The sequence below is a fragment of the Lissotriton helveticus genome, chromosome 11 (assembly GCF_964261635.1).
Source record: "Lissotriton helveticus chromosome 11, aLisHel1.1, whole genome shotgun sequence".
Taxonomy (NCBI): Eukaryota; Metazoa; Chordata; class Amphibia; order Caudata; family Salamandridae; genus Lissotriton; species Lissotriton helveticus.
Window position 1 is genome coordinate 218,447,426 of NC_136072.1, and position 10,625 is coordinate 218,458,050.

At 46.4% G+C, this 10,625-nt stretch overlaps 1 protein-coding gene across 2 annotated transcripts in view; it reads right to left on the reverse strand.

Annotated features, from left to right (window-relative positions):
- The window catches only part of TIPARP (TCDD inducible poly(ADP-ribose) polymerase), an 80,861-nt gene extending 70,756 nt beyond the window's left edge, over window positions 1–10,105 (reverse strand). The window contains exon 1 of one of the 2 annotated variants that reach the window (XM_078667597.1): window positions 9,298–10,105. The gene's annotated coding sequence lies outside the window, so the exon portion shown is untranslated. Of the gene's footprint in view, window positions 1–6,857; window positions 7,176–9,297 lie in introns of those variants that run through there. The other variant, XM_078667598.1, reaches the window with a different exon arrangement.
- Window positions 10,106–10,625: the final 520 nt, after the last annotated feature.

The following is a 10,625-nucleotide window of genomic DNA, read 5'->3' on the forward strand; positions in this document are numbered from 1 at the left end:
TGTCCCGTAGTCCGACACCTTCATGGATTATCTCACTTTGTATATGAAGGTGTCGAGGACGGAGGGACCTGGGGGTAATGTCCTATTACTTACCGGTAATCTTCATTACTCCGGGTCCCGTAGTCCTCGACACCTTCATGGATTATCTCAATTTGTATATGAAGGTGTCGAGGACGGAGGGACCTGGGGGTAATGTCCTATTACTTACCGATAATCTTCATTACTCCGGGTCCCGTAGTCCTCGACACCTTCATATACAAAGTGAGATTATCCATGAAGGTGTCGAGGACTGAGGGACCTGGGGGTAACAGGAGTTCCAATAATAAGTCAACACACCAAGAATTGTTAGAGCTGTCTGCTGTGTTGCAGTACAAAAGAACGGGTTAAACACAGAATGCGCAGCAGACTGACCGCGGTGGACCTCATTTACCTCTAAAACTAGAATGTCTAGGTACAGCTCGGATTTAGTAAATCCGTGAACATTTTACTCTGGGCCACAAAGTACGTTTTATAAAAATAAAAATCAACGAATATACTGAAAGCAAGAGACGCAGACTTGATGCTGTCAGGTGATTACTAAAAGCAAAGCAGCAGGCGTGTGACCTTCCACTGACGGCCTCGGGATACAGGGGACGGCGCAGCGCTTTGAAGTCACATATTCATAGCACCGGAGAAGCCGAGCCCTTGATGTCTGCTGAAAGGGTTAGGATATAGGGCCAGGCAATGTGCAGAAAGCGCTGCACAGGTCTTTGTAAGCACTAAGCTTCTCGCACTACAAAGGTGGCCTTCGAGGCGCTCAGAGGGAGCACATGAGCTCCAGGGAGAAGCGCGCCGGACCTCGAAGTGCATACATCTTAGAAGGAAAGCCCCGAAGGGGTCATTAAAGGTAGGGGTGAAGATCAGAGTGCTTTGAAGTTTGTACTAGGACTGGTGGGCGCTCCATGGGTGCTGGGGGTGGGCACACAAAGAACTGCCAGAAATGTGTGGTGGTCGCCTGGTGCCCTTTTGACAGTCGCAGCGAGGAGGCCTGCACAGTGCAGGGCTTTGAAGTGCTACTAGCAGTGAATCCCTTTCACACACAGCCTCCGCGAAGACGACGGGGTCACACAGAGTGCAGGAAGCCAGGCACGGCTTTGAAGCCGCATATTTCTTGCACTAAGGGGGTGGAGCCGTGGGCGTGGCCCAGAGAGGAATGTAGTGGGCTTTCCTCTCTCATAATTAACGCACCACACTTTACGCCGTTCACGCTCCGAGGGGGCTGAAATGCGCAAGAAAATATGCACGAGGCGCTGGAGGTCACATACCTCCAGCACCAGGGGAGGCGGAGGCATTTTCCGGCGCTTCTTAAAGAGGCAGAGAATGCACAGAAAAACCGAGAGGGCAATCACTCAAAATAAATGAGAGAGAGAGAAAAAAAAATATATATATATATATATATATATATATATATATATATATATATATATATATATATATATATATATATATATATATATATATATCACAAAAAAATGTTAAAGTCTTGCTTTAGTCACACACACTAATCTCTCCCTTTCACTGCCCCACCTAGTGCGTCACTTATGCACCTCGCAGGAATTTCAAAGAAACCAACCATGCTGCCCATCAACGGCTACCTGGCTATATGTTCATCAATGCGCGCCAACAGCCCTGTGACGCAACAAGCAACTTGCCTTAATGGTTTTCCCTGAGAGTTGACTCAGGCGGGGCTCGGGTCAAGCATTGAGCAAGAAGACACTTCGGCCACAAACTTATCACTTATGGCCAGATCAGAGGCTAGAACGCCAGGAGAAGTGGTATCCGCAAATGACCAAGCCTCCTTTAAAGATGGCGAATAATGTTATGTTGGATAACCGCAGGCTAGGATGCGGTGTTCAACTCTAACATAGCCGATTTAATCTTTCGGTGATCCATTTTCCCCAATCTGTGATGAAATATAACCTGAATTTTTTAAACAAGGATCCCTCTTTCTTCTCAACATTAAAGAACTGTTTCTACTTGGGAAACTCTGGATTTACACTGGCTGAAGTTGCGTATTCAGCCGGACAACAGCTGGAATGATGTTTGTCACAGGTCCTAGTCACTGCTCAAGTTCTTCATGAATACACTTGGCTGGATCCTGTGACGACTCCATTCGTAATTCTTCTTTAATTTTCTCATTAGCCAACTAAACCAACAAAAATTAGTTTGAGATATTGGACAAATCAATCACGCAACTTTGTGGTGCTATTTGGGAACTAGTCCCTAAATTTATTCTAATCTTTAATGAAATCTGTGGATTCAGGATGGAGTAGAATTCAGTTCTGTCACACCGTTAAAGTTAAAAACTTAAAGGTATGACAATTTAGCTGGCACAGTGGTTTGATCCCAGTTCAGGCTAAATTTAAATTTGTAGTATGGGCCAATGGAAAATGCTTCTGGGCGACAATAATTTGGCCACCCCAACCGCCTATCAATTGCTATGCACTACATACAGGTCTTGATTAAGGCAAACAATGAATAAGACGGGGAAAACACAAAACCACTGGAACACAAACAAAAGAAGAGCTGTAAAGTTAGTTTGGACTACCAGTTTTCAAGGCTGCATCCAATTATATTACCAAGGCACAACTGCTCCATGACCAAACACCACTTTTCATTCATCAGAGAGTTGCTTCTATTTGCTGTAATATGAAATGCAGTTGATGCCAGATCCCACTATTAGACTGGACTGACCCACAGCCTAAATGTATGGTCAAGGTGAAATCTGGCTCACACTAGCAACCATATTCTGGTCAATCTACTAAAAAACGTGCCTGATACTGGCTTGCCATTTCTTCTGGAGGTTTTCACTCTCAATTTACAGGAAGCGTGCCTGACCAGAAAAAAAGAAAAGTGGTCACTTGGCACTTAAAAAGCTGACCACAGACCCTGAAAATCTGTCCAGTTACAGACCCACTCCTTGGCAAGATTAGAGCGAGGCTGGTGAATTGTTTCACTATCCTAAATCAGGTTGGATTCCAACCACACTAAGGGATTTGCATGGTGGAGGTAGCACCACAATTAACTCAGGCTTATGAAGGACAATATAGTCTCAGCACGGGTTTCTACTCGATTAAGTGCCTTTGAAACTGTTGAGCATCCTATCCTGCTCAAGGTGACCGAAAAAGACAAGATAGTCTCAGACCTGTCTTTGATACAGTTTTATTTGTTGGGTTATTCCCATTCAGCCACGATCAGCCATTTTTTCCTCTTATCCAGCCACATTCCATATGGTGCACCACAAGTTCACTCGGTTTCATCTATCTTCTTTCATATTTTCATCTAGGATGTCATGGTCACTAAATTGCATGTTTGAGTTGCACTGAGGACACATAGGTAATGAAGGAGGACACATAGGTAATGAAGTGATTGACAACATAGCATCACTTCAAGGTGGGTTTGTGTTTATTTTTTGTGGGCCTGTGAATCGATCGGCAGTCACTGGCTGACTCTCAGCTCGGTTAAATCAAACGTGGTGGAGTTTGGGGGCAAAAATAACTTGTGATCATATCAGAACGGATAGAGGAACTGAGGGTTTGCTCTATTTGCTCTTATGCATCTCAGACCCTTGAGAGTGAAATAAACTTTTTCTCTGGAGCATGTTTGCACCGAAACCATATCCTTATGAATATTACGTATTCTTCAGCTAAGAAGGTAAAACTTCAGCAGTTTCAACTGTGATACACTAGTGTATTGATTATGCAAGGCCATGACAATGTATCTTCTGAACAAATTTCAACTTGTTGAGACTTCCTTAACTGGGCTAGGTATGGATGTAAGGAATCCCAGCTAATTTCCATCACATTTTGAGCTCCGCACAGGTACCTAAAGCTTTTGTAGCGTGTTAGCTACTGCCCAGAAGACTGATATTGGACCTGCAACAGTACCTCTGAATGCAAAATTGCAGTTCTGTCACAATACTGGTGTGCTTTTTTTCTGCTCATCAGAAGCTACTTGTGAGTTCACGGCCAGGAGCAAAATGAGGGACAGCCGTGCTTTTTCAATTATGATACTCTCATAACGGAACTTCCATCTGCAGAATATTGTGAGGGAGCAACAGTTCTTAGCTTTTAAAAAGACAATAAAACCCTACCTCTGGCCTAAAGAGTCATCTGCACATTGGTGTTTTCAGTTACTATAGTGCAAAGAACACGCCGGGCTATCAAGGGAGACTTGTGTGTCCACCATCAACCACAGATTTTTTTTGTGCCTCGGCAGGCTCCTAGTCACAAAAATGAAGTGAAGACACTAACACTTTTAAAGTCGAGCCTCACTGAATATTTCCATGCATATGGATGTGGTTCTTCGTGATTGGTCAGCACCAACTGACGAGCTTGGAATCCCGCAGAAGGAACACAAAACACACACAAAGTGCAATGATAACATAATGCAGGTATGTGATCGTGAAAGCCACGTGAGAGACTTTCCTAGAAATATCATTATGTGCTTAATCATAACAAAACAAGAAGGTGCGGAAAGAAAGGAACGGATGTTAGCGCACACCGGTGGCACTTATAAGTGGCGTAACTCCTCACTTCCGGGGCTACCTCGGTGAGGAGCCACACAATGCTTCCTCCCAGTGCGCTCGAGTATTGCTTTAGAGTTTTCTGGATCCAGTAGGATGCCTGGGGTAATATTGACATGGAGGGGAATCTGCAGTTAGCTAGAGTATCCACCAGAAAGAGCGTCACCGAAGACAAGTAACTTGTTCATTATGCCATGGTTATTGTTAGAGTTAGAAAAAATAGCAATGAACAAACCTGATCTGCCATTGTTCAGTGGGGGACCAGGTGTTTGCAGGCAGAAAGATGACTTTTTTTGTCAAGGTGCATTTCTAGCATGCCCACAGAAAGCTGGACATTGAGTTTCTGAATCCAAATGCTTCGGTGTTCTCCAATCGCACTGATTAAATATTGTGATCCATGAATTGCACTGGATTTGGACAGAATATCCTTTACAAAAAGTGACATAACATATGTATGAATAGCATTAGCTCACCTCCACACACCAGCACTCTGGCACTTCTATACCTCAACCCTGTGTTTTGGTGATTGTTCACTTTCCAGACTTTCATACTAGTTCACAGAAATGCAAAGCTCTCTCATTATGGTTTGCATACATTTTCAGCTGTTTTGCAAGGCTAAGTGTACACAACACAGATATTTAAAATGGGTTTCCCATTTGTTTGCCTAAGTCACTACCTCAGGCAAAATGTCAGCTCATCAACATTTTTCTGTGTGTACAGGGTGGTCTGAATGCAAATGTCTACCTTTTCAGTTATACTTCATTTGTAAGCATACTCGTTCTCACTCAAAATCCCTTCCTTTTGTGAGAGATTCAAATGATCTCTTGCAAACTTTATCACGCACCCTACTAAAAACACCAGTCCCCTCTCCTATACACACCCTGCCTCATATGAAATCCTCCTTCTCACTGTTACACAACCTGTCTGAAACATAATCGTCTCTCACAGCAGGTCATAAGAATCCTCCTGTCTCTCTCAGTCCCAGACACTGTCCCCTATCTAAGCCCTAGAACATCCCGGCTTATTAAATACAAACAGGTCCGGTCTGTTCCACAGGGCTTGCGCTGACGTCTCTTGTGACATCAGCGATCTTGCTGCAGGCATTTGCCCTGCCTCGTGTTAGTACACACAGCACATTAGCCACACCAGGCACATTTTTTTCCATCTCACAAACACGCTATCGCATCAGTGCATCTAGCAGTGAAAAGGTATTATGAAAGCAGTACTGCTCAAGGGGACAGTGAAGACATTTTCATATGGCATACCAGGGGTAGAGACAGGCAGAACGTTCCCAACATCCTATACAGTGTGCATCAGGAATGTATCAATGTTCTTTCTTTCAATAACAGGTTGAACCTATTTTTTGTGGCATTATTTTGTGAATCTCAATTGCAGATTCACAATTCCTTGAACTATCAATAGAGACAGCTGCAGATTCAGAGAAGGGTTCTACCTGCCCATCACAATCTCATGATAGTTTCCATTTCTCTAAACAAAAGCACAATAACACCATGAGCGACAATAAAAAAATACATAATGTATTAGAGTCACATTATACCTATGAGAGCACAAGGCAACTGAGGTTGCCTAGCTGGAGGCTCTGGCTCTTGCCTTCTTTAACTGAAGAAGAATACATCTCTAGCTGTGAGAAGTAGTGTTTTTCCTTTCCAAACACACAGTCACAACTTTACCAATGCAAAACCGCACTAGGCCGTACAGACACACAACCTTTTTATAAGTTAAAAACACAGAGACACACAATTATGCAATGTGTTACAGACACAAAATTCTCCTATATGTTATCATCACACAATCACAAACTGCTTTATAGACATACCAGTGAGATGCCTTTTAAACACACTCAGGTAATTATACTGTGGCTTACAGAAGCACATGTCTTTTAAAGGCACAACAACACACCATATCTAACAAAGCAGAGACTAAAAGTCAGATCTTTGAACATTCACAGCCACTTTCCCCGCATAACACAGACACGACCGTAAGGGGTCATGTACAATTTTTTCTATTTGTATCTCTTCCCTGTGTGACTTTACAACTTGTACATTTGCACCTTTTTTTTCCCTGTTTGTATCTTTTATGTAACTCATGTAATCCTAAATCCTTATGTATCGCAACTGGTTATTTTGTAAAGCGCTCTCTGACACCTTCGGGTAATGTTCGCGCTATAGAAAATCGCATTAAATACATAGATAAACAAAATAAATAAAAGACTGCAACTCCTTGCCCCAACACATACATCCTTGTGGACGGGAGGCCAATAACCCCCACTTACCTCCACTCTCACTCATGGGGCGCAAGTCTCGCCCCACGGAGCACGACACAGCCTCACGAGCGGCCAGCTCACAGCTCTCATTTCCTCTAGTGTACTCGAGGGCGGACAGGGGACGCCCTCACTTCCGGGATGAACTCTTGGCCCGCCGCCGCCGTCCCATCCCCAGCGCTCCCCTGTGCGGTCACGCGCCGGGTGCGCTCCCCAGCTGTCGTGAGAGGCTCACGTGCCGCGCTTTTGTTTCCCAGCACGCAGCCGCCTCCAGAGCACGCAGAGGCCCGAGGTCACGCACCCGCCGCGACACCCAGCCCTGCTCTGCACAGTATCACTCTGTCTCCCGAACACACCCATCCTTTCATGCTCACATGCACGCTTCTCTTACTCAACACACACACGCGCACGAAAAGAGCCACAAGGCCGCCTCCCCGCGCTGGGTCACACGTTAACCCGCTCTGCACCACCGCGCGCTGGCACGCGAGGCGTTTCACAGACCCGGGTCACGCAACGCCCCGCTCGCGGCCCAGATGTGCACGTGACTCAGGGCAGCTGGAAGGGGCTCACTCGTTTCTTCTGGGACTTGAAGTGTTGGCTTCTGCAGTTAGACGTGCAGAGCTACCCCCAAAAAAAGGGTCTGGTTGGCAGCAGCCCTGTCAGAGTTTCAGAGGTTGCCAGGCAGATGTAATAACTTTGGTATATCTCGTCCAGCGCTTCAACTCCTCCTCGGGGCTATTTAGCGCTATATAAATTCTATTACTAAAACTGCCCTGTTTGGAATTTGTGAAAATATACCGAGTAAATCATTCCAGGAAAATAAACTACTGCGATGTGTAGTTTAAGATGTGCCCTCCACGTGACATTACATTATTGCGCACCCCAGGCCCCTCCAGATGTCTCAGGCGCTGTGTTGCCCTTCCTACCAGTATCTGCAACGCTCTGGCTGCACGCAGGCCGGGGGTGGGGGCAGGGATGGGAGCTGGCTCTGCGGAGTCCGTGCTATCTACCCAGATCTCGCACGTAGGTGAAAACCGACTCTCAACAAACACTGCTATCCACCCCTGGAGTGCGAGGGGCCCTCGGCACCCAGGGAAGTAAACACCACCCAGGGACAGGAGTGACAATAAGTGTGAATCACTAAGTCTCCCATTTGTGGCAGCCCGGGGGGGGGGGGGGGGCAGATTACTCTAGGAAACATCTACATATGGTTATAGCATTCATTTTACCAATGTGATTTCATCTCAACAATGAGCACACACAACGTATTCTTTATATCTAGATGTCAATATACATATGTCATGCCCTTATTTTGCAGAGTACAAGACAAACTTGAGTAAATTACGAAGAGATGGTCCATAATGCAAACGGAAACATCAATTTTGTGGTGCGCCCCAATATTTAGTGTGCTTCGCCGCGCAGTGTTAGTACCTCCGTCTACGAGGTGAGAATTGAAAAAAAAGCACAAGAACTCACATTTTCTCTTCTAGCTGACACTTAGGTGTGATCGCTTCGGCAGCACGCACATGTACTCAAATAGGAGGTGACACTTGGGTAATATGAATAAATAAAGATCGAATTCGTCCAGGGTGATGGCGTGTCCAGATTTCTAAACTGCACAGCTTAGAAACTGAAAACCCAGTTAGAGTTGAAACCCCCATAACCATGTGTGATCCTGAGCATAACTCTATTATGAAAACCCACAAAGCTTTTCTGAAAGAGTGGAGCGTCTCTTGGGGAAACTTGGGGTTTACACTCAAGTCAGGAGTAAAGGCATTTCCGCAAGGACGCCTCGAGCATGAGTGTAGCAGCAGCGCATGCGCCACTAATACGAATAGTAATCTTTTTTATATAGCGCTCCTGTTGACCACTTCTTAGTTTTCTATACGCTATACGTAGCTGTTAATACCATGACACTGTTTTCGTGCTATTCAATTTTTAAGGGCACTCGAGCACCTCAGACTGAATCTGGGATGCAAAGGGTTAAAATGTACAGCCGGTGGACGCCGCTAGACACGCACCGGGCTGTAAAGACTGGCAGACTCCAGCCACGGCTCTTTCATTTGGACGTGAATGGATTGTACAGGAAACATGTGGATTCGCTCATCGCTGGGTTAAAATACAGATGTGCCGAGTCCACTCTGGGGGTAAACCCCCTCAGGATATAAATGTAACGTTTAAAAAAAAGTTATTTCCCTAAAATACATTGGTCTACGATGAATGTGAGGGGAAGACAGGATAATACGAATTGTGTATATAGATGTGTGTATATATATATATATATATATATATATATATATATATATATATATATATATATATATATATATATATATATATATATATATATATATATATATATATATATATATATATATATCCAAAACAGAGCCAACACAATAACACTCAGAGCGGACTGAAACACTGGAACAAATGCGGCATCGTACATTACCTGACTACGGGCTCGCTGGGGGCAGAGGGGAAGGCATGATGCCCCTAGCGCTTGGTAACTCCAGTCCGGGGTGTTTGTCTCATGCACAGCGCCTCCTTCCCCGAGCTGGAGGTGGTGGGGGTGCCGCAGGCCAGTCCCCCACTGTCCGGGATACGCCGCGGAGAGGCTCTCTCCCCGGCCAGCCGCTCTCCTCCCTGGGTTTGCGCCGGGAGGTGGCTTCGATCTGCCAAGCGCTTCCTTCCCAGGTGTGGGTGCAGGCTGCCCCGGCTCTCCGTGGGACGACTGGTCTCTCCTTGGGTTAGAACTGGAAGGGTGGCACGTGGGCAAACAAGCTGGAGGTGCCCTCTGGTTGAGCGACCCCCTCTCAGGGGTGTGTGCAGCAGGTTGGATGGGGGTCTCCACGAGTACACTTCTGCAGCAGATCGGAATGGCTTTTGTGCAGGTTCGTGGTGCACTAGACTTGTGTGCAGCAGCAGGCAGGGAAGGTTATTTGTGCACTAGCCTCTTGTGCACTGTTGAGTGTGCACCAGCAGGTCAGGACGGCTCTTTGTGCACCAGCTTCTTGTGCACAGCAGGTCGGGAGGGCTCTTTGTGCACCAGCCTCTTGTGCACAGCCCTGGGTTGTGAGCACCGGCCGGCAGCAGTGACCCGGGACTCTATGTGTGACCTGAGGCAGCAGCCGGCTGGACCAGCTCTCGTCGTCAGCCGTCTCCCTCTGCGTCTGCAGGGATGCACTCAGGAAGGTGTCTCGTCTCTCCCCGACCTGCTGGTGTGTTCGTGACAAACCACCCATCCTTCCCTCCCTCCCTCCCCCACCTCCTCCGCAGCGCACAGAGCCGAGAGAGGGGGCGGGGGCTCCGCTCTCACGTTGCACTTGGGTGTTTTAAATGTTGCTTCCAGTAACCACTCCGAGGGCAGCGGCACGACTCGGGGCGGAGCTGGAGACACCTCACGGTACCAGGAAGTGATGCTCTGGCCGGTTAAATGTGGATCGGGAGGGAAGGGCAGTCTGGCTGACATGTTTTCCCTCTGCTGCGCCTGCTATAATCCTATGGCCGTTGGGAAGAGGCTCTGCTGCTCTCTAGTGGACGAAGACTGGAAGCAGGTCTCAGTGCTACATGGGGGCCACACTGTGATTTTAAAAAGGGTGGCAGCTATCAGCAGTGCAGCAGGTGCAGCTGTACCGGAACCCAGGAGTCTGAGACACTTTCTACAGCTGAAGTGTTTTTTTTTTCACTACCAAACCTTGGGGAGCCCAGATTCCTTCCTTGCATAAGGTTCTATTTAGTCTTTTCTACTTTCAAATTTATTTTTTTACAGTTTTATAT